We start from the raw sequence: 25000 nt of genomic DNA, 5'->3' as shown, positions 1-25000 counted from the left end.
CTACTAATACTACTACTGATACTACTACTAATACTACTACTGATACTACTACTGCTGATAATACTACTGCTGATAATACTACTAATAATACTACTGATAATACTACTGATAATACTACTGATACTACTACTGATGATACTACTGATAATACTACTACTGATAATACTACTGATACTACTACTGCTGATACTACTGATAATACTACTACTGATAATACTACTGATAATACTACTGCTGATACTACTGATAATACTACTACTGATAATACTACTGCTGCTAATACTACTACTGATAATACTACTGCTAATACTACTGCTGCTAATACTACTGCTGATACTACTGCTAATACTACTACTGATACTACTACTACTGATAGTACTAGTACTGATAATACTACTACTGATAATACTACTACTGATAATACTACTACTGATAAGACTAGTACTGATAATACTACTACTGATAATACTACAACTGATAATACTACTACTGATAATACTACTGATAATACTACTACTGCTAATACTACTACTGATAATACTACTGCTGCTAATACTACTACTGATAATACTACTGCTGCTAGTACTACTACTGCTAATACTACTACTGATAATACTACTACTGATAATACTATTACTGCTAGTACTGCTGTTAATACTGTAGTGAGCGGTGGATCGTTATTTTAGAAGAGTAGACGGAGGAAAATCTTGGTCACTGAAGCGTGTGTCTTTATTGGCGAGGAACAGACACGTCACCATGACAACAGTTTTCCCTCCACCTCGCTCTGAGGGCTGTGTGTGTGTGTGTCACTAACACACACACACAGCCCTCGTCATGTTTAACACTGTGTGAAATTAAATGTAACGTAAAAGTCTCGACCACAAGAGAAGGAACAAGGAATACCTAGCAACACTGTAGTGGAAACAACATGTAACACCAACCACATGATGCCCCGGGGCATGCTGGGAGGCTTCTCCCCGCCCCATCACCCCGGGACGCTACAATACTATTACTACTGCTAGTACTACTGTTAATACTATTACTACTGCTAGTACTACTGTTAATACTATTACTACTGTTAGTACTTCTGTTAATACTATTACTACTGCTAGTACTACTGTTAATACTATTACTACTGCTAGTACTACTGTTAATACTATTACTACTGTTAGTACTTCTGTTAATACTATTACTACTGCTAGTACTTCTGTTAATACTATTACTACTGTTAGTACTTCTGTTAATACTATTACTACTGCTAGTACTTCTGTTAATACTATTACTACTGCTAGTACTACTGTTAATACTATTGCTACTACTAGTACTTCTGTTAATACTATTACTACTGCTAGTACTTCTGTTAATACTATTACTTCTGTTAATACTATTACTACTGCTAGTACTTCTGTTAATACTATTACTTCTGTTAATACTATTACTACTGCTAGTACTTCTGTTAATACTATTACTTCTGTTAATACTATTACTACTGCTAGTACTTCTGTTAATACTATTACTTCTGTTAATACTATTACTACTGCTAGTACTTCTGTTAATACTAGTACTTCTGTTAATACTATTGCTACTACTAGTACTTCTGTTAATACTATTACTACTGCTAGTACTACTGTTAATACTATTACTACTGCTAGTACTTCTGTTAATAGTACTGCTGTTAATACCACTACTGTACTACTGTACTACTACTACTACTACTACTGATAATACCACTACTGTAAATATTACTACCGTTAATACTATTACTGTTAATACTACTCCTGTAAATACTATTACTACTGTACTACTACTACTACTACTGATATTAATACAACTACTACTATTAATACTACTACTATTACTACTTCTACTATCACTACTAATATTACCAGTGCCACTACTACTACTAATACTACTGTCCTCAGTCAGCTGCAGTACTACTATAATAATAATAATAATAATAATAATAATAATAATAATAATAATAATAATACTGTAGTGTTAGACTAGAACTAAATCTGCTGGCCTGCCAAATCCTCAGCAGTGTTGGGCTCGTTTAAAAAACATAAACTCGTTATTCATTTTAAAAGTAATATAATTACTTCATGTGTTCCTCCTGGGAGAAGTAATCAGTAACTCTTGGTTGGCGGCTTTGTCTTCTCTTTCTTTCTCTTCTTTCGCTCCATGAAATCACAGCAGAGGGAAAACCTCCATCAGAGGAAGTCAACTCTGAGGAGCAGATCGTTCTGAGGAACCTGAATGTGGAGACGGGGTGAATGTGGTTTTTGATTCTGTTTCACATCTCTCTCTCTCTCTCTCTCTCTCTCTCTCAGTCGATCTGGCAGCAGGAGCGGGTTCCTCTGTGGATCAAGCCCTATAAGATCCTGGTGATGTCATCAGACAGCGGCATGATAGAGCCCGTCCTCAACGCCGTCTCCCTGCACCAGGTAGGTTCCCTGAACACAGCAGCACAAGGGATTCTGGGAAATGAACACCATACACGGCGCTTTGCCCGACCGGACGACACCTGAGATGAGAAGTACTGATCCACCAGGTCTTCTTAAATCCCTCTCCGTTCTCATGTGTCTTCTGCTCCGTTCTTTTGTGAAACGTTTCAGCCAAAAACGTTAAAAGTCAAAGTCTCCCTCCCTCTGCCTCTCTGATGTGACACATGAAACATGAACCTGAGTTTCTGTTCAAACTGAAGGTTAAATCCTGGTTCGCTCTCTCATTCTGAAACTTCTCCAACACATCATGAAGCAGAAGTGATGAAAGACAACAGCAGGACTGACTGAGGTGTTTTGTTCCAAATTGAGATGTTCATGTCTTTTGTCTTATAACACGACTGACATGACATGATGTCTTATAACACGACTGACATGACATGATGTCTTATAACATGACTGACAGCACAAAATTGAAGACATTATAGAGACTTTTCAGTTGCATCAGGAGCTTCACTGGAGAATAAAGTCTGAATATAAGACAAACATGCTAGAAAAAGAGAGCTAGCTGAAATCGATAGTTGTGGTTTGGGTGTGTTGGTCCGTTCAGGCTAACGTTACATCTAAATGTAGGTTCCTGTGACACAGTAAACTGTCTTGTCTTTAGCTCTAGTCTCTACTCCAAAACACTCTGAGTTGTAGCTTGAGAAGAGTCAGCTCAGTTAACCTGAACAAACTGTTAGCTAGCTAACTAGCCAGCAAACACACTGATGTTAATGTGAACACGCTAACGCTAGCCGCTGCTAGCTACGTTAGCTAGTGTGCTAATCGGATGTGTTAACAACAAGACAGTGATGTTAGCTGACCAGATGCTATGGTTAGCTAGCTAACAAGCTGACATTATCTAAACACTAAATCAATCAGATGGATCAGTGATGAAATGATCAGTTCAGTCAGAAACAGACAGAAATTAACCGTCTGTTCAACTTCTGTTGAGACGACAGAAACACAGTCAGCTGTTCACAGAGCTGAGGACCTCCAAGATGGCCGCCAGAGGGGGGTTATGTCGTCTGAAAGCTTCTATAGTATTATGGTTGTATTACAGTAGGATAGTAGGTTATTCAAGTCCTTGGTTCACACAATAAGAACACTTCTACACACTGGATCCTGTAGATTTTAGAGACACTGAATGATGAACTTCAGGTTTTGTTTTTATTCAAAATGGAAAAGCCTTTTGGAGTGCCTCCCACTGAGCTGTGTGACCTGCTGTGTTGTCAGGTGCGGAAGCAGAGCCAGCTCTCTCTGCTGGACTACTTCCTGCAGGAGCACGGCAGCTTCACCACCGAGGCGTTCCTCACCGCTCAGAGGAACTTCGTCCAGAGCTGCGCAGGTTACAGCCTCATCTGCTACCTGCTGCAGGTCAAAGACCAGCCTCATCTGCTACCTGCTGCAGGTCAAAGACAGGTGTGTATGTCTCACTGTGTCTCTGTGTGTGAGGAAAACAAGGTGAAGGGGAAACTAATGCAAACTAGTGCAGACTTTCAATACCAAAATCTTGACTTCGATACCGATACCAGCTTCAGCACCTCCAGAAATCACTTATCACCTAGAATTTCTTGTAAAAGGAAACATAAATTCAACAGATCTTTTCAAAAATATTTATTAACAAAAATATGTGACACACAAAACACACAGCCTGCCTGAGACTGAGCTTACAAGCTTGAAACATGCTGCATAGCTGCGTGTATTATACAAGACTTTTTCATTTGTGCTACCTGACATACTTCTATTTTATTATTTTTCAGCACCTATGAAGCATGAATAAAATATTGAGTAGCCTACTAATGATTTATCACACTCTCATCTTGACTTGTCAAAGGTTCATATTTCATAAAACAACACTGTTCAGCTTTATACTGTGTACAAATACACATTGTTATTATTATTATTATTAACATTATATTTTGCCTCAGATTTTTACAGACTCTTATGAGCACTTTGTCATCAATGCTGTACTTAAACCTTAAAAATACCTTAATCTACTCTTGCCATGTATCTGTCTGTTATTTTTGTCCGAATTTTGCAAAACACTAGTATAGCACCATGAAATCTTTGCAACTTTTACTTTGAATAAATCATTTTACTTTTGCATCAGAAGTCGTTCCCCTCTCCTTATTTTTCCCATCTTCTGCCTCCTTGGTGAATCCTGATTTAAATATTTTGGGATTAATGGTGCGGCGGTGTTTCACTCCTCTTTTCTCCTCCTTCCCTCTCTCTCTTCTTCTCTTCTTCCTCTCTCTCCGCAGACATAATGGAAACATCCTGCTGGACTCCGAAGGCCACATCATCCACATCGACTTCGGCTTCATCCTGTCCAGCTCTCCTCGTAACCTGGGCTTCGAGACGTCCGCCTTCAAGCTCACCTCCGAGTTCGTGGACGTGAGTAAACGCTTCTGTGCTGTTGAACCCGGTTCGGTCCGGATCTCTGAACGGGACCGGGACGTTTTTACAGAACTGACCTGACCTGAACGGCGGGCAGCGGTGTTTCCCCTGTGATGCTCAGCAGTTTTCAACAGTTCAAAACCCTTCTGACTGGGATCCGTTCAGTTCAGTTCAGTTCAGTTCGGTTTAGTTTAGTTTAGTTTAGTTTAGTTTAGTTTAGTTTAGTTTAGTTCAGTTCAGTTCAGTTCAGTTCAGTTCAGTTCAGTTCAGTTCAGTTCAGTTCAGTTCAGTTCAGTTCAGTTTAGTTTAGTTTAGTTTAGTTTAGTTTAGTTTAGTTTAGTTTAGTTTAGTTTAGTTTAGTTTAGTTCAGTTCAGTTCAGTTTAGTTTAGTTTAGTTTAGTTTAGTTCAGTTCAGTTCACTGAGCTTTATTGGCAGGATGTTCATGTGCACATGTTGCCAGAGCATAGATTCATAACCTAACAACATAAATTAAATAGAAATAAAGTGAAATAAAATGAAATAATTGCATATTAAATAAATAGATTCTCCCTCTCTTTCTCTCTCTCTCTGCCTGTCTCTCTCTCTCTCTCTCTCTCTCTCTCTCTCTCTGCCTGTCTCTCTCTCTCTCTCTCTCTCTCTCTATCTCTCTCTCTGCCTGTCTCTCTCTCTCTGCCTCTCTCTCTCTCTCTCTCTCTCTCTCTCTCTCTATCTCTCTCTCTGCCTGTCTCTCTGTCTCTGCCTGTCTCTCTCTCTGTCTGTCTCTCTCTCTGCCTGTCTCTCTCCCTGCCTGTCTCTCTCTCTCTCTCTCTCTCTCTCTCTCTCTCTCTCTCTCTCTCTCTCTCTCTCTCTCTCTCTCTATCTCTCTCTCTCTATCTCTCTCTCTGCCTGTCTCTCTGTCTCTGCCTGTCTCTCTCTCTGTCTGTCTCTCTCTCTCTCTCTGCCTGTCTCTCTCTCTCTCTCTGCCTGTCTCTCTCCCTGCCTGTCTCTCTCTCTCTCTCTCTCTCTCTCTCTCTCTCTCTCTCTGCCTGTCTCTCTCTCTCTCTCTGCCTGTCTCTCTCCCTGCCTGTCTCTCTCTCTCTCTCTCTCTCTGCCTGTCTCTCTGTCTCTGCCTGTCTCTCTCTCTGTCTGTCTCTCTCTCTGCCTGTCTCTCTCCCTGCCTGTCTCTCTCTCTCTCTCTCTCTCTCTCTCTCTCTATCTCTCTCTCTGCCTGTCTCTCTGTCTCTGCCTGTCTCTCTCTCTGCCTGTCTCTCTCTCTCTCTCTGTCTGTCTCTCTCCCTGCCTGTCTCTCTCTCTCTCTCTCTCTCTCTCTCTCTCTCTCTCTATCTCTCTCTCTGCCTGTCTCTCTCTCTCTATCTGTCTCTCTCTCTCTCTCTCTCTCTCTCTCTGCCTGTCTCTCTCTCTGCCTGTCTCTCTGTCTCTGCCTGTCTCTCTCTCTGCCTGTCTCTCTGTCTCTGCCTGTCTCTCTCTCTGCCTGTCTCTCTCTCTGCCTGTCTCTCTCTGCCTGTCTCTCTCTCAGGTGATGGGTGGTCTGGATGGAGACATGTTTATCTACTATAAGATGTTGATGCTTCAGGGTTTGATCGCTGCCAGGAAACACATGGAGAAGGTTCTGCAGATCGTCGAGATCATGCAGCAAGGTAACACACACACACACACACACACACACACACACACACACACACACTCTCTCTCTCCTCTCCTTTCCTTTTCTTTCCTCTTCTCCTCTACCTGACTTATTTTTTCTCCTCTTCTCTCCTGTCTTCGTCTCCTTTCCTCTCATTCCTTCTTGTTTCTCCTCCTTTCCTTTCCTGATCTCCTCCCATCTCCTTCTTCTTCTTTTATCTCTCCTCAGTTCATTTCAGTTCATCTGTTGCTTTATTATTCCTAATAAAAAGCGCTGCAGCAAAGGAACGCTGCGGTAGGAAGGACAGGTACTTCAGCTGCGGTCGGCCCACAGGAGAGTTTTGACCAGATGGTTTAAATGTTTTCTGTGATCAAGCCGCAGCAGAAGCAGCCGCTGCTGAAGCTGTGAGATGGAAGTTAAGAGTTAATGCAGCTACTGTACTGAACATTATATAGCTGCCATGTTTTGTCCATCCTGTGGGATTCGTTTGGGACTGCAGTGTTTTATATTCCCACACACCAGTCTGCAGTCTGAACCTGACTGCATGTTGTGTTTCATTCTCTTAAAGCATTTTGATCTAAAGGCTTCTGCTTAAATGCTTGAAATGAGTTTCTTAGTCAAATATAAACAGTGAAGTTGATCCTATGTATGAATTTCTTTCCAAAGCCTTTGCCTTTCCATCAAGGCAAAGAATCTAAAATATAAGATAGTTTTGATTTGTTTAACACTTTTTTGGTTGCAAATTCCATTTGTGTTATTTCATAGTTTTGAGTCTTTACTGTTATTCTGAAATGTGGAAAATAGTAAAAATAAAGAAAAATGTGGAGTGACCAGACTTGACTGGTAGTGTAAATCTTTATTGCAGTGAAACAAACTGTAATGTCGCTGTCAGCATGAAAGCATGAAAGCAGGTGAACTGAAAAAAATATAAAATAGAACTATCGCTCAGTCGATTTAAGTCATTTAGTTTGGTGAATGTAGTTTTCCTTTGCTGCAGCGCTTTTTATTTGCTTCTAGTTGCTGTAGCGCAGCTCGCCTGTCTCTGTCTCTGCCTGTCAGTCAGACAGGAAGTGAGGTTCAGCCTCTTCTTCTCTGGTGTCGTTCAGGCTCCCACCTCCCCTGTTTCCACGGCTCCAGCACCATCCGCGGCCTGAAGGAGCGTTTCCACATGTCTCTGACGGAGGAGCAGCTGCAGCTGCTGGTGGAGCAGCTGGTGGACGGCTCCATGCGCTCCATCACCACCAAGCTGTACGACTCCTTCCAGTACGTCACCAACGGCATCATGTGACCGCCGCCGCCGGAACGCCACGGGAACGCCACGGGAACGCCACGGGAACGCGTTGAGACAGCGGGGCGGAAACGAAGGATCGTCTAGATACAAACTGTTTTTTGTGGCTGGTAAATCCCCGAATTCACCGGCCAGCTGTTGTTGTTTTGTGTTTCTCTGGACGGAGCAGACTTCCAGACCGAGCAGCCGGCTCACAGACGCTGGTCAATTTAAATTTCCCTCTCTGATGGAGACGCAGGTCTGCTTTCGATGGGATATTCTGGATTTCATGGCGGTCTCTTGAATCTGTGTTTCAGCTGCACGCAGTCTGGTTCCCTCCACACTGAAGAGGTTTACCGCTGTGTGTCTGTTTCTTAGCAAAGCATCTCAAACCCAACAATCAGCTGATCAGACTTTGGCGTTGATCCGGATCTGGGATTTCCACCAGTAGACGATTCTCCTTTCTTAGCCTCAACTATTATGCTGCGTTCATGTGCTGGTGGGAAAGTCCGACATGCGGGACTTCCAAGTCGGCTGCTAAACCGCGTTGCTTTCACGTGCGATTTTGTCGGAAAATCAAAACCCGGAAAACAAACGATAAACAAACAGAAACGTTACGGAGGCTGCAGAAGTTTGCCGGAGGTTTGCGCTTTTTACTGCGAGACTTTAAGAGAGAGGGATCTGGGGAAAAAGTCTTAGAATTCTGCTGGACTCTAATGGATTTTACTCTGCAGCTGCTTCCTACACGGAGCCAACCGACTGTGCGACACACACACACACACTACACACACCGATGTGCTGTCATGTCGGGGTTGACGTTACCATGACGATCCGTGTGAGGAACGGGAGGAGAAAACACGTCGGGCGTGACGGCAACAAGCGACTGAGACTGAACTTTACTGGACACTAAACACACATGCATGCACAAACATGCTCATATTGCTAACACACACACACACACACACACACACACTTGGAGGTGTGCATGCAGATGGTGCATGTAAAGCTGTGTGTGTTTGAACTGGATGAGGAGTGAAACAGACACAATACACTGAGGTTTGACTGATCAGAGCTTCTGGATTGAAGCTGCAGAAAGCTGATATTTTCCGATAAATTTGACCGTTTTCATGGCAAAAAAAACACCTAAATTACAAGGATTCACTGTTTCCCCCCAGGATTTTCTTCTTGTCAGAGTGGAAAAGCCTCTGAAACATTTACACACTCAAACTCTCCACTGAAACACGACTGATGATATTCTCTCAGCTCCTGAAGGTTTCATTTACAGACCGACAGCCTGAAGCTGCTGAGTCAAATCAGATCAGCAGGAGGCAGCGTCGACACCGATATCTGATTTTTATTTAAAGACCAATAGTATCGGCAAACTGATAAATCGGGTCTGGTTAGAGATCTCGTTTTGCACCTCCTCCTCTTCCTCCTCCTCCTCCTCCTCCTCCTCCTCCTCCTCTTCATCTTTCTTTGGCCTTGCGGAGGGAGAGAAGCTCGCCAACGCCTCCGCCGCTCCTCCTCCCTCCCATCTGAAAACTCTTTGGACAAAACACCCGAGGATGATGGGAAGAGAGGAGGAGCGGAGCGGACTGACGGAGGAGAGAAAAAACCTTCAGGTGACAGTTGGTCTTTTCTGTGTGTTTTGATTGTTCTTAAAGAACAGAACGGACCGGGTGAGGAGACGGAGGAAGCACAACGTCACCTACTTGTTGGGAAGTTTTCGTTTTTCGGACTCGTTTTCTTTGAGAGAGAGAGAGAGAGAGAGAGAGAGAGAGAGAGAGAGAGAGAGAGAGAGAGAGAGAGAGAGAGAGAGAGAGAGAGAGAGAGAGAGAGAGAGAGAGAGAGAGAGAGAGAGAGAGAGAGAGGCTTAATGTCTGTCGGGTCAGAACAGCTCAGTCTCAAAGTGAACTGAGACTAATTCATCTCTTGAAAGGATTCCTTGACATGTTGAATTTTGGGTGTTTTTTTTTTCTATTCACCAGACAGTTGTCACATTATCCGCTATATTTACAGCTGAGATCTTTTATTATTATTATTATGATTATCTGACGTCTGTATCCTCTGTGGGTTCTACTGGGTTCCACCAGCAGGAATTACACAACATGGACAGAACTTGCCTCCTCCTCACAGTGGAGCTACGGTGGCCTGGAGGTGACACAAACAGTAAAGTCAATTTGTGTCATAATATTACTCATTGATAGGGGCGGGGCAATAATTCAATATTATCATTTACCTTTTAGTGGAATCATGTGGTGATGATATGAAGATATTTTGATATCGTGACAAACAGTTCTACCGTCTAAACTGATGAGAACAAGCTAATTTCATATAAAAACTGAAATTTCAGCATTTTTTTTTTTTTTGACATCTCACTTAAAAAAGTCATGCAGTTTAATGCGATGAACATCAGTTTGATTAACTGATGATTTTGTCCATATCGAGTTATATATCGATATCGAAAATATAATAATATAATATAATATGATTATGGTGATATTGATTTCTCCCGTATCGCTCAGCTCTACTCATTGATCCTTAGAGCTCCTCCAGTGTGAACGCCTCCAGCGCCAGTGAATGCTACTGAAACCGAAGGATTTGGAAACTTTTTGCACACAGTGTGACGAGTCTCTGGTGAAATAAGACGACCAACCAATGAAAATTCACCGTGTCAAAGCATCTCTTTAATTCACGTGTTTGTCGTTGCATCATTTCATTTTCCTGCATTTTTCTTTTCTTTTTTTTTCAGTCTCACAAAGGTCCTTGTTTAATTTCGGTCTGAATCTTGCACTCCAAAAGCGAAGTGTAATTTTCAAGCCGCCTGTGTGTTTCTGACTGTAACCTGACCATGCTGTACTGCAGATTAACATGATGCATCGTGCACAAGGAAGCAGCAGAGTAGAGTTAGCTGTTTCCGATCAGCTGTGGTTTTTCCCTCGTTACTCCTCCACACCTGAAGGATTTCTCGGACGTTTCCGGCACTTCGGTCAGCAATTTGAACCAAAATGGCTGCTGACCGGCGGTGAAATGATAAAACGCTTGCAACGGATTTATGCAAAAAAAAAAACCTCATCATCAATATTCCACTAATTGTACATCTGTGTATACTAAATTAATGTGTTACAATTATGCGTGTCTGTTAACGAGATTTGCGTATTTAACGAAGGCTCGGCGTTCTCCCTCCCTGATTGGCTCCAAGATGCATTCCTGTGATTAACTCCAGCCAATCAGGAGAGAGGCGGCGGAGCGGATTATGTAAACGAGAGAGCGAGAGACTCTTTTTTTTTTCTGTGTTTGACAGAAAGTTTATTTTCTTTATAAGGAGATCAGTGATCATCAGTTTCCTGGATATGTGAATGTTTTATATTCCGATAACAGTCCACTAAAACCAACGTTGTTTTTCTCAGACAGACTTGTACTCAGTATTGATGAGCTTTTTTCAGAAGCCGCCTGTCTGTATAATAACAAATGATTACATGCTATTATGAGTAATGTTGGTAACACTTTACCATGGTCTTATTCCAGTGTAATAACCTTTGTATTAACTTATGGGAAAGTATTGTATGTACAGAAGAATATTGTGTTTGTTCTTGAAAGAGCTAAAATGATGATGAGATTTTAGGCTCTCAGTATTCTTGTGGACTTGCAATTCTTCTCCACAGATTAAAATGCACAAGTTAACAGAGGTGATGTAATGCTCCTTCTGGCGGCCATGTTGGAGGTTCACAGGCTTATAGCTGATTGTGTAACGTACAATTTCTCCGTCTCAACAGAACTGAACAGACGGTTAATTTCTGTCTGTTTCTGACTGAACTGATCATTTCATCACTGATCCATCTGATTGATTTAGTGTTTAGATAATGTCAGCTTGTTAGCTAGCTAACCATAGTATCTGGTCAGCTAACATCACTGTCTTGTTAACACATCTGATTAGCACACTAGCTAACGTAGCTAGTAGCAGCTAGCGTTAGCGTGTTCACATTAACATCAGTGTGTTTGCCGGCTAGTTAGCTAGCTAACAGTTTGTTCAGGTTAACTGAGCTGACTCTTCTCAAGCTGCAACTCAGAGTGTTTTGGAGTAGAGACTAGGGCTAAAGACAAGACAGTTTACTGTGTCACAGTAACCAAATCCACCTTATCACACTATTCACTTTTACTGAGAACGTTACTGAATGGATCTACAGCCACACCACAACAAGCTGACTCAGCTGCTCTCTGCTTCTAGCTGCTTGGTAGATTTACACTTTATTAACTAACAGAATATTCTCCATGTTCCTCCATCATCACAGCTGGCTGATAGCTGATGAAACTGTAAAGCCTATATGCTGGAATAAGGTTATTGTTAAGTGTTACTATAGTGTTGTCTGTTTGAGAGCTGTACAGTTGTTCTCTGAAGGTTTTTGTGTGTTAACCACTAGTGAAGGAGAGCAGCAGCTCTTGGCAGCATCATGTTACCTGCTGCTCTCAGCCTGATACTTTTTACAGCACCGCGCTCATCAAGGATGCCGCTACCGATAAGGTTTACGAATTAAGCGACTTAAATAGCAAATACTCCGTTCTTTCTTTTGTTTGCGTTTACGTATACGTGTAATGAATTAGTTACGTTAGTTTTTTTTCCTGTGAGCGAACCGATGCCTTGAGACGTACAGGAGGTACAAACTCTTTATCAATGCAACAGGAGCGATGCGGGCGGGCGGGTCGCGGGCCTGGGACCTGCTTTTATCAGACGTTTGACCACTTCAGGGACGAGTCTCCATACTCTCAAGTGTCTTCCTCCCCCCGTCTGGCCTCGGACCCCCAAACGCATTTTTGAAGGGTTAAAGAAATCTGTAACTGATATCGACCTCTATTGGTCACGTTTTTACAATAGAGGCGAGTAAGCTAGCTAAATCGAGCAGAGAAATGATGTGAAATCTCAACCCTTGTCATGAGCTTTGTAAAACACACAAACACACAAAACTATCCCATTAGAAATGAATTGGAAAAATCGCATCCCTGGTAATGGTGTGAAAAAATAAATAAATTGTCAGATTTGACGCTTGACATTGATTCAGCATGTTGAGTATTGTGTGTAATGGCTGTTGGCCGCTAAAAATGCTTTTGGGGAAATGTTCCTGGACAGTTTCTCTTGTTCAGTGCAAAAGGAAAGAAGGGATCTGGAGAGGAAACTGCTGCCGACTATTGAAACTCCTCCCTAGTTTTGAAAACCTTTCATTGCCTTCTTCCTTTCATCCCAGCTCAACACATTCGAACAGAATTTCAATGTGAAAAACTCTGAAGTGCATTTATCCTCATTCAAAGTCAGTTTTCTGTCTGTCTTTCGTAAAGGGATACCATGACATTTTGAATTTTAGTTGGTACTAAACACTTGACACTAGTTCCACGGAGGGTATTTACATTTGTCCTCCATTTTCATTCACGTTTATAGCAGCATCTTCTGCATTTCCCGTTGAAGCCAAGGGGCAAAACAAGCAGCTTGAAGTTATCGCCGCAGCTCGGTTTCAATGGGAAATGCTAACGATGCTAACAAGTCATTTAAGGGAAACTGAAGGCTAGATTAAGAACTTTTTTTTCCAGCACATGAAGAAAAATAACCAACTAAAAAGAATATGTTAACATTTTGAATTTCAATGTTTTTTCTGAGGTATTTCTGTCATTTTAAAAACAGTGTCATCTCATAACGAGGGAGGAGAAAGCATTAAAGGGCGATGAGGAGACGGAGCTGAGAATCCAACAGACTCAAATCCAGAGATCAAATCAGCTTTGGTTTTTAACAAAAACATTTTTTACATAAATTAATTTCGTCTACATTGGGAAAAACAGCAGGGCGTCTGATTTTTCCATGTTTAGACAGACGAAGGAAAAAAAGCTGACCTCTGACCTCTTATTTATCTACAGGGAGCAATACCATATCTTATTCTTTTTCGCTTTCTCTTTCTTCTTCTGCTACTCCTTTTCTTCTTCTTCTTCAACCTCAACCTGAAGATTCTGTATTGCTCACTCAATTCATCATCCAGCCACTATTTCCAAATTCCAGATGACTCTAACCTTAAAAACGAATAACTATTTTGTAAGCGAAGGTCTTAAGAACTTTAATGTGAACTCTTACTCTCATGTCTCCCTGTGGAGGACGGAAAGAGAAAAGAGGATTTCTCCTTTGAGGATCAACAGAGCATCACAACAAAAAGCTCTACAGCATCTGATGAATCTCAACCCACCAAACTTCCCTTGGATTTCCCTGCTGCCCTTCTTAAAGCTCAGACTCCGTCACCACATCCTCCTCCTCCGCCTTCTCCTCCCAGACTCGTACTACAGACCTAGAATGTACATCCGCCCCTTAAAGGGGAAGGCAAAAATGTCCACTTTATTTTGTACCATGAGATCTACTTGGTCCTGTATCCCAGAATGCATTTCCACAGCCACCACAGATCAGGGGCGTCATGTCTGATCTTACCTGGCGGCGAATATCCCAACAGTGTTTCTGTGGAAATCCGGCATTCAAGACGCTTTCTGTTTGTGTGTCTGCTGAAGTTCTCAGTCATGTATGGTACAGAAACGCACACCTTATATCACATGTCCTTACTAAACTGCATGGCGACTCGTTCAATAAACCTGAAACTTGTTTTTTAAATGGAGTGGAGGAGTTTTATTTATTCGTCTTGTTTTTACCTTTTCAAGACTAGATCCATCTAGCATCCAAGAGGAAGTTACTTTTCCAATTAGGAGCCAATTAAAGGAAGACTCTTACACTGTTATATATCATCAATCTGCATTCCAGGAGTTATTGACTTTTATTAACCGTTAACTTTTTTGATTACTCAAAACTCAACCCAGCTGCATTGCATTCTGGTCTATTGAGGCTACAGTGGTGGAGAAATTGGTATTTCTGCCTCTTCTGCGATGGATCTCTCCCTGGCTGAAGGCTGAAGCACTGTCACACTGTCGCTCAGGCGGGGAGAGCTGGACCCATAACTGCTACTTCCTGGTTCAAATCTCGCCAGGAACCTTCGTCGCATGTCATGTCCTGAATCTATCTGGCAATAAACAAGAAAAAAACTCCACATGAGAGATCCGGCCTCAGTGCTGCCAGTCATTCAACTGAATAACGATGATATGGAAAGTACTCACCCGACAGAGAAAATGGGAATCGAACAGTGAGTTTCTCTAATCAACTTGACAGTGATTTAACGTACACATATTAAAACCGATTCTCTCCATCCAAATACATGCTGAACCTGCTTCATGCAAACACCAAAGTCAGGTTTGTGTCTCCATCTCTTCCTGCCACAGTGAAGAAAGGAATAAACAGCTGAGGAGGATCAGGAGAGGCTCGAGGAACAGAGGGTTCAGAGGTCAGACCCCATCAGACTTTATACTGTCTGTGATAGTGGGAATACTTGTATAAATAAGCTTATAGAGCTCTAGGGGTGAACAAGTTATTACATATGATTCCTGTCTCTGTACGTCCTTTATAGTAATATAGATTTGTTGTCAGTAGGATGAACACTGGCAGCAATAATCTAGAGTACAGCAGTGTGGATGTAGCTCACAGAGCAACAGATGCTTGCGATGCGGCAGGTTGCCGGTTTGATTCCCGTTGCCCTCATGAGTCTTAATGTGATGAATGTGGTTCTTGTCAGTTGTGTAAAGGCTTGTATGAATAGGAAGATGAACCAGGAAACTGCCAAGATCTGGGGCCGGATTCACAAAACCCCCCCTAAGAAAAACAATCTTCTCAAGTGCCATTTTTTTCTTAACTTTAGTTTTAAGAAAAAAAATAGGACAAAATGATATTCTCAAAAACAGTTCTTATATATTTTCTTAACTTTCTTCTTATGTTTCTTCCTAAGAAAAAACTTACGAATAAATGGTATTCTTGGAATGAAAGTTCTCAAATTTGTTCTTGATTTTTTTCTTAACTTTAAGACAGCCCTTCACCTGTCTTAAAATTCCTACAGTGAAAAGGTAAGCCTCTAATATCATATATTTAAACACATTTTAGACACGTAGGTTATAGTTCAAAGTCTTCACAGGTTCCCCGACACCGAACATTAAGATGAACATTTATTGTAAAGCTTTATTTGCTGTAGGGCCAGGTGCCTCTGTCTCATGTTTACTGAAAATAAGATAGCAAATTTTACAGTTACCAACAGCAACCAATGTTTAAATCTTTGCTCTAGTTGCCCTAAATAGGTTTTTCCCCAATTGTTTTGTAGATGGAAGCACTTTGTGTTGCCTCCTAGCCTCGTCTCCTAGCCTCGTCTCCTAGCCTCGTCTCCTAGCCTCAATGGCAGTAAGCCTAAAGTTTATTAACCAGAATTAATTCAGGCCCTATTTTGAGAAGTTCTTAAGTAGGAAAATTAAAGAAATTCGTAAGAAATGAGACTGTTACTAAGAAAATATTGAGGAATTGCACTTAAGAAATGACATAAGAGGAAATTTTAGGAAGTTCTTAAGAAGGCTCTTAAGAACTATCTTAAGAACACATTGGTGAATCCGGCCCCAGAGCCTGGATGAACTCGGTATCTGTGGTTCTGCTGAAGTGCTTTTACCAAGCTAACAGCAAAACGCGTACAGTAGTTTTAAAACCTGAAAGCAGCTCCTACATGTCAGCAGATCTTCAGCCAGCTGTGGTTTCCTCTCCCATAACCCCTGCTTACAGCTCTCTGGAAGGTGTGAACGATGGTTTTGGTGCTCCAGTTCCTCGGAGAGGGAATCGAACCAGCCACCTCAGACGTATCTGTATTCCTCCATGTTTTCTAATTCATTATTTTGTTATTGTGCTAAGCGTTAGCCTTTGTTACGCTTCTGTAGAGAGAACGTCAGGCCGAGGTCTGTTGGAAAATCTGTCAATTTGTTTCTTCCTTGCTTATCTGTAGAAAATACATATGTGAAAATATAACTTGAAACTGCTTTATAAACCGGTCGGGTGTTCTGTGAGGTTTCATTACATTTTTTAGGGTAAAATTTTCAGTCTCATGTCATGCAATACATTGGTTGAAAGTGTGAAAAGTCACAATTCTATTGCAATACACCAATTTACAATCCCAATGTTATAGCTCAAACGATCCCTTCTTTTGTAACAGGATTGGACACAGAGCAGACACAAAATGGCGACTGCTTACCTTCAATATCTTCTACAAATCCAGACGAGACGAATCGGGTTAATGTCCTAATCACAGCAAGGGTCCGTCAAACAAAAAGATGCACTAAATCAGAAAAAAAAGAAATTGCAGTATGACCAGCTGATGCTGATGATGATCTTGCTGAAGCGCTGAGTCAGCAGAACCGAGACATGATGACAATGCTGCTGAAATCACAGCCAGGAAATCTGAACACATTTCCCTCTTAACTTCATTCTTTATTGGTTTTAGATGCAAAGTTATCCAGCAGTAAATGAAAATAATCACAGCAGGTAAAATATTACAGTGCTAACAACATAATCAGTAATTTATATTTTACATTTTCACAGAAAGCTTCAATTCCTAAATCACCAACATTACATGAAGTCTGAATCCAAAATGAAATCTCCACCTTTTAAATAAAGTGACAAACTGATTGATAATTCAGAATTAAATTGATGGTACTTTTTAAAGGACTCTAGATAACTGAAGTCCTCGGTTGACAAAATGAAAACTCTTTTACAGACAGGATCGTCTGGATGTTGGAGATGTTGAACGACAAACTATGAGGTTCTGATTTATTTTCCCAAATGGATATAAAGAGTTTTGTAAATGAAGAGTTCAGCTGAGCCTGGATCTGTTGCTGTAAATATTAGAGTCAGTCCAGGATCTGCTGCAGTTTAAATGATTTAACTACAAAGAGAAGACGAGTTACAGTGGAGAGAAACTCTAAGAACCTGGAATAAAGTTAGATCAAATAAATTTAACACTTCAGATGAAGAACCAAAGAAGACAGGATGAACTTTTACCTGCAGTCTAAATATAGAGAAAATTCACTTTAACAAAGTAGAGCTCGTCTACTAATTTTTATTTATTTGAATGTTGTTATAGATTATTTCAATATTTATTCATTTTGGTTTTCCCTTTTTTGTCATTTTGTCATTTTATATTATTCATATATATTGTCTACTTTGAGGTAATGCAAAACATTTTCTTATTTATTTGAATGTTGTTATTATAGATAATTTTAATATTTATTCATTTTTCAATATTTATTCATTTTTCATTCATCACCATGACAACTACATCATCATCAGGATAACATGGGCACATCTTGATGACATCACAGATTAGAAAGTTGACTATATTCATTGACTAGAAGTAATAATAACTGATATATGTTTATATAATTACTCTTTAAAATGAGCGGTATTCCCATTACAGAAATAAATGGCTTATGTACATGACATGATCATCTTCATCATTATGAGCATCATCATTATCATGAAACCTATATCTAAATCACCATCATCATCTTTATCATCATCATCTCTTACTGTGCTGTTCCACTGTGAGAAAACAAGGAACAGAGTTGTAACTTTTTGTCAAAATTTTCAAGCGAGAAAAGAGAAAAGACTGTGCCTTTCCCCACACTGTACAGAGACCTTCACTGGTAAAATCTTCAGAGGGAGTTCTTCATCAGTACCAATGTATGGAAACAGCCTGTCAGTGAAAGTGTGTGTGAAGGTGTGTATGTGTGTGTTAGTATCAGGATCAGAGAATGACAGCTTTCCTCTGTTCCAGTCCAGATGCAGTCTGATCCTCTGGAGCTTCTTCTTCACTGGGAGAAGAGTGTCTGGATCTGGTGGAGAGAATGCTCTGTATCTACCACCATTGAACCTTATTCTCCATAATCCAGACTGTATGTCTCCCTTCCTCTGGACAGACTCTGTTAACACGCCCACTGCCCAGTGTGTACTGTCTCCAACCTCAACATCCCAGCTGTGAGTTCCTGAGTTAAAGCCCTCAGATCCCAGGACAGAGCTGTAGGAGTCAAACCTCTCTGGGTTTTCAGGAAGCTTCTGTCTCTCTCCACATCTCACACTGGTCAGATCTTCAGACAGGATGAGTTCTGGATGGGCAGTGTTTGGGTCCAGAATCACAGGAGTGTAGGAGACCATCTCCTTCATCTTGTCCCAGACTGTGAAGCTCAGGTTGCCCAGGTGTTTGGCCTCGTCTATCAGAGCTCCTGAGACCAGCTGTGGATCCTCCAGCAGGGGGCGCTGGACTCTTTCCACTGTAGCCTTGTAGTTCTGCAGGAACGAGACGTCTTCAGCTCTCAGCTCCTTCTCTATGGCTCTGACTGTGTCTGAAAGAGCTGCTATCTCTCTGCTCAGACCCTCGATCTTCTCCTTCATCGTCCGACTCTTCTGCTCCTCTTCCTCCCTCAGTGCAGCGATCCTGGCCTCCTCTTCCTCTTGTAGAAACTGGTGAAGCTTCTTAAACTCCTCCTTAATCTGCCTCTCTGTGTGTCGGGCCTGGACCTTAATGTGTTCTGCTGTTTGATCACAGTTTCCTTTAACTTCATTAAAGAGCTTCAGTTTCTCCTTTAAGGACTTCAGTGATTCCTGAAGTTCCTCCTTGTGATCCAGTGCAGCTTCATCGATGGGTCTGATTCTGTGGTCGGTGTGTGTTTTTGAATGCAGACAGACAACACACACTGTCTGCTGATGGTCCAGACAGAAGAGCTTGAGTTTCTCAGAGTGCAGACTGCAGAGAAGCTCAGATCCTGCTGAAGCTCTCTGATCTCTCTCCAGTAAGAAAGCCACAGGTTCTTTAATGCCAAGCTAAGAGATGGTTCCTCCTTTGAAGATCTTCTCTTACAAAGTGGACACTCATGTGTTTGTTTCTCTGTCCACCAGCTCTGCAGACAGGCTTTACAGAAGCTGTGGCTACATGACAGGACGACAGGATCTTTAAAGATGTCACAGCAGACAGAACAGGAGAAATCCTCCTCTGATCTGGAAGACATTTTCTCTCTGAGTGAAGCTGAAAACAAACCAGACAGACCGCTCAAACAGGAAGTCAGTTAATCAGTCGTGGCACCACTCCCTCCTCTAGAAAGTTCCCTGAAAGTTACTTTCACTTTAAGTCGTGTTTCTTCTAAAACACAGCAGCAGGTTGAAGTGGCAGTATTCCCTCCTGTAGCTGTCCTCCCTCAGTGGAAGTCGTGGGTTTGGTCTGAAGGTGAATCTTATCGTCTGTCTCTCGGTGTGTGTGTCTCTTCTCAGTGAGGAATGGAATAATAACAACATGTTTCCTGGTTTATCTGAGTTGAGTCAGAGAAAGGGGCGGAGCTTTGTCAGACCAGTTCCTACATGCTCAGCTCTTCACTGTAATAGAGCAGAGCTGAGATTCATTCAGTGTTGCTCTCTCATTTTTTCTTGATTTGGATTTGAAGAGTTTGAATCCAAAATGAGATTTCCAAGATTTCCAACATTTTTTTCCCAAAATGAATACAGTATCTTGGAAATGAACTGTGCATTTGTATTTTTAAATCCAGAACAGAATAATAATGATCCTGAGAGTTTAAAGCTGGGTTAGGCAACTTTGGAGAAAAGAGCAAGACAGAGGTAGAATTTGAACATACCCAGCCTCTCTGCTCGCGCCCTCTGCCCCGTAACCCCGCCCACTCGTTCGTAACGCGCCCCCCCCAAAGGAGCCTCATGCGCGTTCATGAGTTCGCCTGTCAACTGAACTGAGCTCCTGATCGATGTGTGATTCCCAGGTAAGAAGAAACGCTGCTAATAAAAAAACAAACATTGAGCATTTACATGTCACTCACAGATATATGCCACAGTATATATTATCTCAGAAATGAGTGTAATTGTGCTTGGTAAACTAAAGACGTTTGAGAAATGAATGAGTTTTCCTCGTAGGCGGTGTTACACCCTAACTGGTTTGGACACTCTCTGGTTACCATACGCGTGTGTGAGAGTGTTTTACTTACTGCAGCAGATGTTGTACGCCTCTGTCAGCAGATTCACCACGACTCCATAAACTGGAAACTGACGGTACCACATCGCTCACAGCTTTAGTGTCGCTTTTCACGGTGACTGGCACACATATATATCCTTTTCTTTTTTATCATTGTTAATGCTAACAACTCTAAAACAGAAAAACGAAAACCTACTTTGTGTCCAATGGGATTCAAACCCGCTAAGCTCTGTTTGATAAAACAAACTTATTATAAGAGTCATGTCGTACTAGGCATGCTACACAACAAGAACATAATGTGTCCTATGTAAGATTTGAATGGCGTAGCCTAAGTGAGGACCTCAGGAAAACTAGCTGTCATTAATTTGGCAGCAAATGGGCATCCTAATAAAACAATAACACAATAAGACATTGCAACATAGCAGAGAAATCGCTGAATAGATTAATAACTGAATAGTTGCCAAGATTATGATATTATGGGGATATCTTCATATGAGCCTATTGTCTGTAACATTCAATGTTAGCCTGACTTACAGACATATGAAGAAGTTGTTTTAGTCGATAGATCTTTTGAAAAGAATATTACACCAAAAGCTCTTCAACCAACAGCCTGAGCTGTGCCTATCACGGGACCCAAGCCTCATCTTCCTCGTCTGCCCCTCTGCCAGGCCCTCCTGTCCCACAACAACCTGGGTGGTGCGTCTGCGGGAGATGCCCACAGACCTGGAGAAGACGTGCTGTGGCCAACAACCGGACTCTTGTGTCTCCATGCTACCACACACAGATGCTTACATTTTGCGCCTCGCCAGGAGGATATGGGATGACATCCGGGCCGTTGTTGACCTTCCTAACCCAGGGGAAGACAACAATTTCGATATGCAGCCTATAGACAATGTGTTGTGTGGCAGTATGGAGCACTTGGACATGGACACGGGCTTGTGATTCCCAGTTGCTGCGCCTGGAGAATCCGTCATAAGTATCCTGATCCACATGGACAATATGTAGGTTTTGTTTACAGTTGGGTGTAATTACAATAATTGCTGTTCTGCACTACTACTATGCAAGATCACTGTACTGCAATTTGGTTTATACAATATCATTTCACTGCAATTAGGATTATGCAATAATTGCTTTCTTACTGCATTTGCACATTTTATGTAATTTTTTTTGTATTCGTTTCATGTTCGGTTTTACTTGTAATAAATGAGGACATTTATATCTGCCTTTCATTTACAATCACAGCATAAACCACACACAATACCACAATACTCCCAACGTGAGTTCAGTAAATCTAATTATGCATGAAAGATGACATTTCAGGACATGTGGTATAGGATCTTATTTTATTCCAAAGTAACACTATATACAAAACAGAAATTTGGGAGATTTTCTTAAAGAAAAAACAATTAATTTGTCATACTAAAAAAATGAATTTCTCAAACAGTAATATTTACAGTGCCAGGTAAGACTGAATAACGAATTTTGCATGAATTTGAGTGTGCAAAGATAGAGGACACAAGGTGTGGCCTCCAAAGCTGGGTTAGTGTTCATGTGACACACACAAACGTCTTGTCACAATTTGTGTATACTGTATATTTTTATATAGTATTGGTATGTAGTATTGTTTGATTCATTCCTGTATGGCCTTTACAGTGGCTAATGCACAGCAGTGTTCGTCACTAGGGGGAGACGTTGGCATATTATCAGCGTCGTCGCGTGCTCAGGCAGAGAGGAAGAGCGCCTGAGATACAACGACGACGTCTCCTTTCTCATCTCACTACTTATCCCGTTTCTACAGGTTTGTACATTTTGTGAACACAATGCCCCCTCATTCACATTTAGATAAGACCCTTAGCTAAGCCTGGGTGTGCTCTGTTGTAACTGCGATCTCTGTAAATGTGTTTTTAAGACAGCTAAAAGTCCGCTAGCATCTATGCTAACTAGCTAACGTCATTCGCTTATATTGTGGGGAAATTAACGGTCGTAGAACTTTGGTAACGGTCAAGAAAAATAGGGTAATTTGTGACCAAAGATCGCCCGTTAATGTTGTCTTTTTGCAGTAAGAGTATTCTTATTATTGTTGTTTTATTGTAAATGGATGGCTACCTAACTTGTGTGATGCTAAATACTGTATATAATCATTGTTATGCTAGTTAAGCTAGCTGGCTGGTTGCCTGGTTGCCATGGTTACAGGCACAAACTAATGTCCACTCCGGTGTCTTATAGATGGACAGTGATGCAGCTTTTTGTTAGTTTCATTTTGTTACATGTTTTATTTGGTGAAACCCCCAGGCATCCTCATGATTTTGTATGGTTGTAAATATAAATTATTTGCAAATCTGCATAGCTATTAGGCTCATATTTGTAACTTACTCATATTGTTGTATGACAGAAAAGGTAATTAACTAGTGAAGCAGTCCAGGTACTAAAGCCTGATTTATGGTAGGGCGCTCGACACCTTTGATAAGTGTCACTCGACAGAAATTACGTATTTTCAACAGAAAAAAGTGTCTTTCGACACTTTCCCAACATGTCGCGCACCTGGAGAATTTTGTTATGTCGCGGATGTAACAGTATGAATAAATAATTTATGTATATATTTCAATTCCTGTTTAATTTGGGACCACCAACCATAATTTCTCTCTTCATTTTTATTTTCTAATGAAAGTGCATAGCGGAAATCCAAGGCTTGTGTGTTGTATTATATGCAGGGCATTGTGGGTGACCCACAGCAGAGTAGGATTCTCATGCTGTGGGTAAGTTGGTCTCCCATCCGCTCAGATCTAACTTGATCTATAAAAGTGATTTGCATTATCATACGATGTGTGGAAGCTGTCAGCATTTACCGTTTGTGTTTTTTTATATACAATGCAAGTTGTTTCGCAGCTCTGTCGCTACGTGCACATTTGCTGATTGAAAGTATGGTAACATGTCGCATTTTGGCTAGCCGCTAACTAGCTCTGAAGCGCATATGTGATAGTCTATTAATGTGCAACCTTGTCTTTTAGCTCAAGCTGGAGCGAATAGCAGACCAACTTTCCATTAATGCCAACCGATTGTGGTTGTGTGTGTGTCCCACTATTACAGGTATGTTCATATGTTAAAATGTGAAGTGCTGTATTATATGTTATGTAGATCGCCAGTTAATTGGGTGAAAATCCTTTTGTGAAGACTTGCACGTATTACGTGCCTGTTATTTTCGGTAACCACCAGAAGGTGGCAGCAAAGCAAATGTATTGTTTCCTTGTAAAACGGAGCATTTAGAGTCAGGGATATGTATGCCTTTGTTTTAATGCAAGAATTGTATGTTTATGTTATAAGAATGTAGTACTGGATATTGTTATAGTAGTTATGTAATAGTATTAATAGTATTGCACTATTATATTGACACTATTACGTAGATAGATAATATAAAATATCTGTACAGTTAAAATATTTTTATTTTTTTAAGTTATCTTTTTTTATATATAATCAATGTACCACTATACGGTCATGTAAAAGTAAAAGACAGCAGAGTAGGATTCTCATGCTGTGGCTCAAGCTGGAGCGAATAGCAGACCAACTTTCCATTAATGCCAACCGATTGTGGTTGTGTGTGTGTCCCACTATTACAGAATAAACCTTGCGTCACACTAACGTCGCCATGGAGATTGTAGTTTTCACTGAACTGAACATCCTTACTGATATTTTGGTCTGTAACTTTTTTGTCCTTGCTTAATTAACTAGTTTAATTAGTTTAGCTCGTAGCAAATATGGAGGGTATAGATGAAAGACTGGCAGAACAAGTTAAGACAGTATCGCCACCTGTATGATTCTTCAATGAAAGAATACAAAGACGCGCAGATGGCATTAACGTCGTGGAGAGATACTGCCGATACCCTGAATATCAATATGTTGGACTGCAAACGTCGGTGGAAAAATCTACGGGACAGGTATGCTATGTTTACTATCCCTGCTATCTTTATTGGTCAGACGAAAATGTTTCAGTAGGCTAAACAATAACCACTCGGTGGTCGAGAAGATTATTCTGTATCATGGAAGTTTAACGTTAGGATAGCGTCTGGTTACCATGGAGACGACTGAAAACTTTCGCCGAAGCATAAATTACAAATGTCGCGCGGCTCTGTATTTTCTGTTGAGCGACACTTATCAAAGGTGTCGAGCGCCCTACCATAAATCAGGCTTAAGAATGTATGATGTTTACCTTTAATTGACTTGTAGTAACTAAACAGTGACTAATGCTACGGTAAATTATTATCATATTATTATCATCAAAAATGTATATGTACATGTGAAGGTAATGTGTTTTTATTGACATGGCAG

The 25000-nt window shown here is 41.0% G+C and overlaps 2 protein-coding genes and 2 pseudogenes across 3 annotated transcripts in view; 2 read left to right on the top strand and 2 right to left on the bottom strand.

Annotated features, from left to right (window-relative positions):
• Window positions 1-7796, top strand: part of LOC139920024 (phosphatidylinositol 4-kinase beta-like) — a 28524-nt pseudogene extending 20728 nt beyond the window's left edge. The window contains exons 9-13 of the transcript XR_013507484.1: window positions 2331-2444; window positions 3720-3871; window positions 4748-4880; window positions 6401-6521; window positions 7615-7796. The product of XR_013507484.1 is annotated as a phosphatidylinositol 4-kinase beta-like (transcript). The remainder of the gene's footprint in view (window positions 1-2330; window positions 2445-3719; window positions 3872-4747; window positions 4881-6400; window positions 6522-7614) is intronic.
• Window positions 1-25000, top strand: part of LOC139911314 (BCL2/adenovirus E1B 19 kDa protein-interacting protein 2-like) — a 225970-nt gene that overhangs the window by 84371 nt on the left and 116599 nt on the right. The gene's annotated exons all lie outside the window — the stretch shown is intronic.
• The window catches only part of LOC139920022 (E3 ubiquitin-protein ligase TRIM39-like), a 13455-nt gene continuing 6496 nt past the window's right edge, over window positions 18042-25000 (bottom strand). The window contains exon 2 of the mRNA XM_078290124.1: window positions 18042-18191. The gene's annotated coding sequence lies outside the window, so the exon portion shown is untranslated. The remainder of the gene's footprint in view (window positions 18192-25000) is intronic.
• Window positions 18295-19861, bottom strand: LOC139920021 (E3 ubiquitin-protein ligase TRIM39-like; annotated as a pseudogene).

This window comes from Centroberyx gerrardi, chromosome 19 (assembly GCF_048128805.1).
Source record: "Centroberyx gerrardi isolate f3 chromosome 19, fCenGer3.hap1.cur.20231027, whole genome shotgun sequence".
NCBI lineage: Eukaryota > Metazoa > Chordata > Actinopteri > Beryciformes > Berycidae > Centroberyx > Centroberyx gerrardi.
This window is presented reverse-complemented; position numbering and strand designations above follow the sequence as displayed.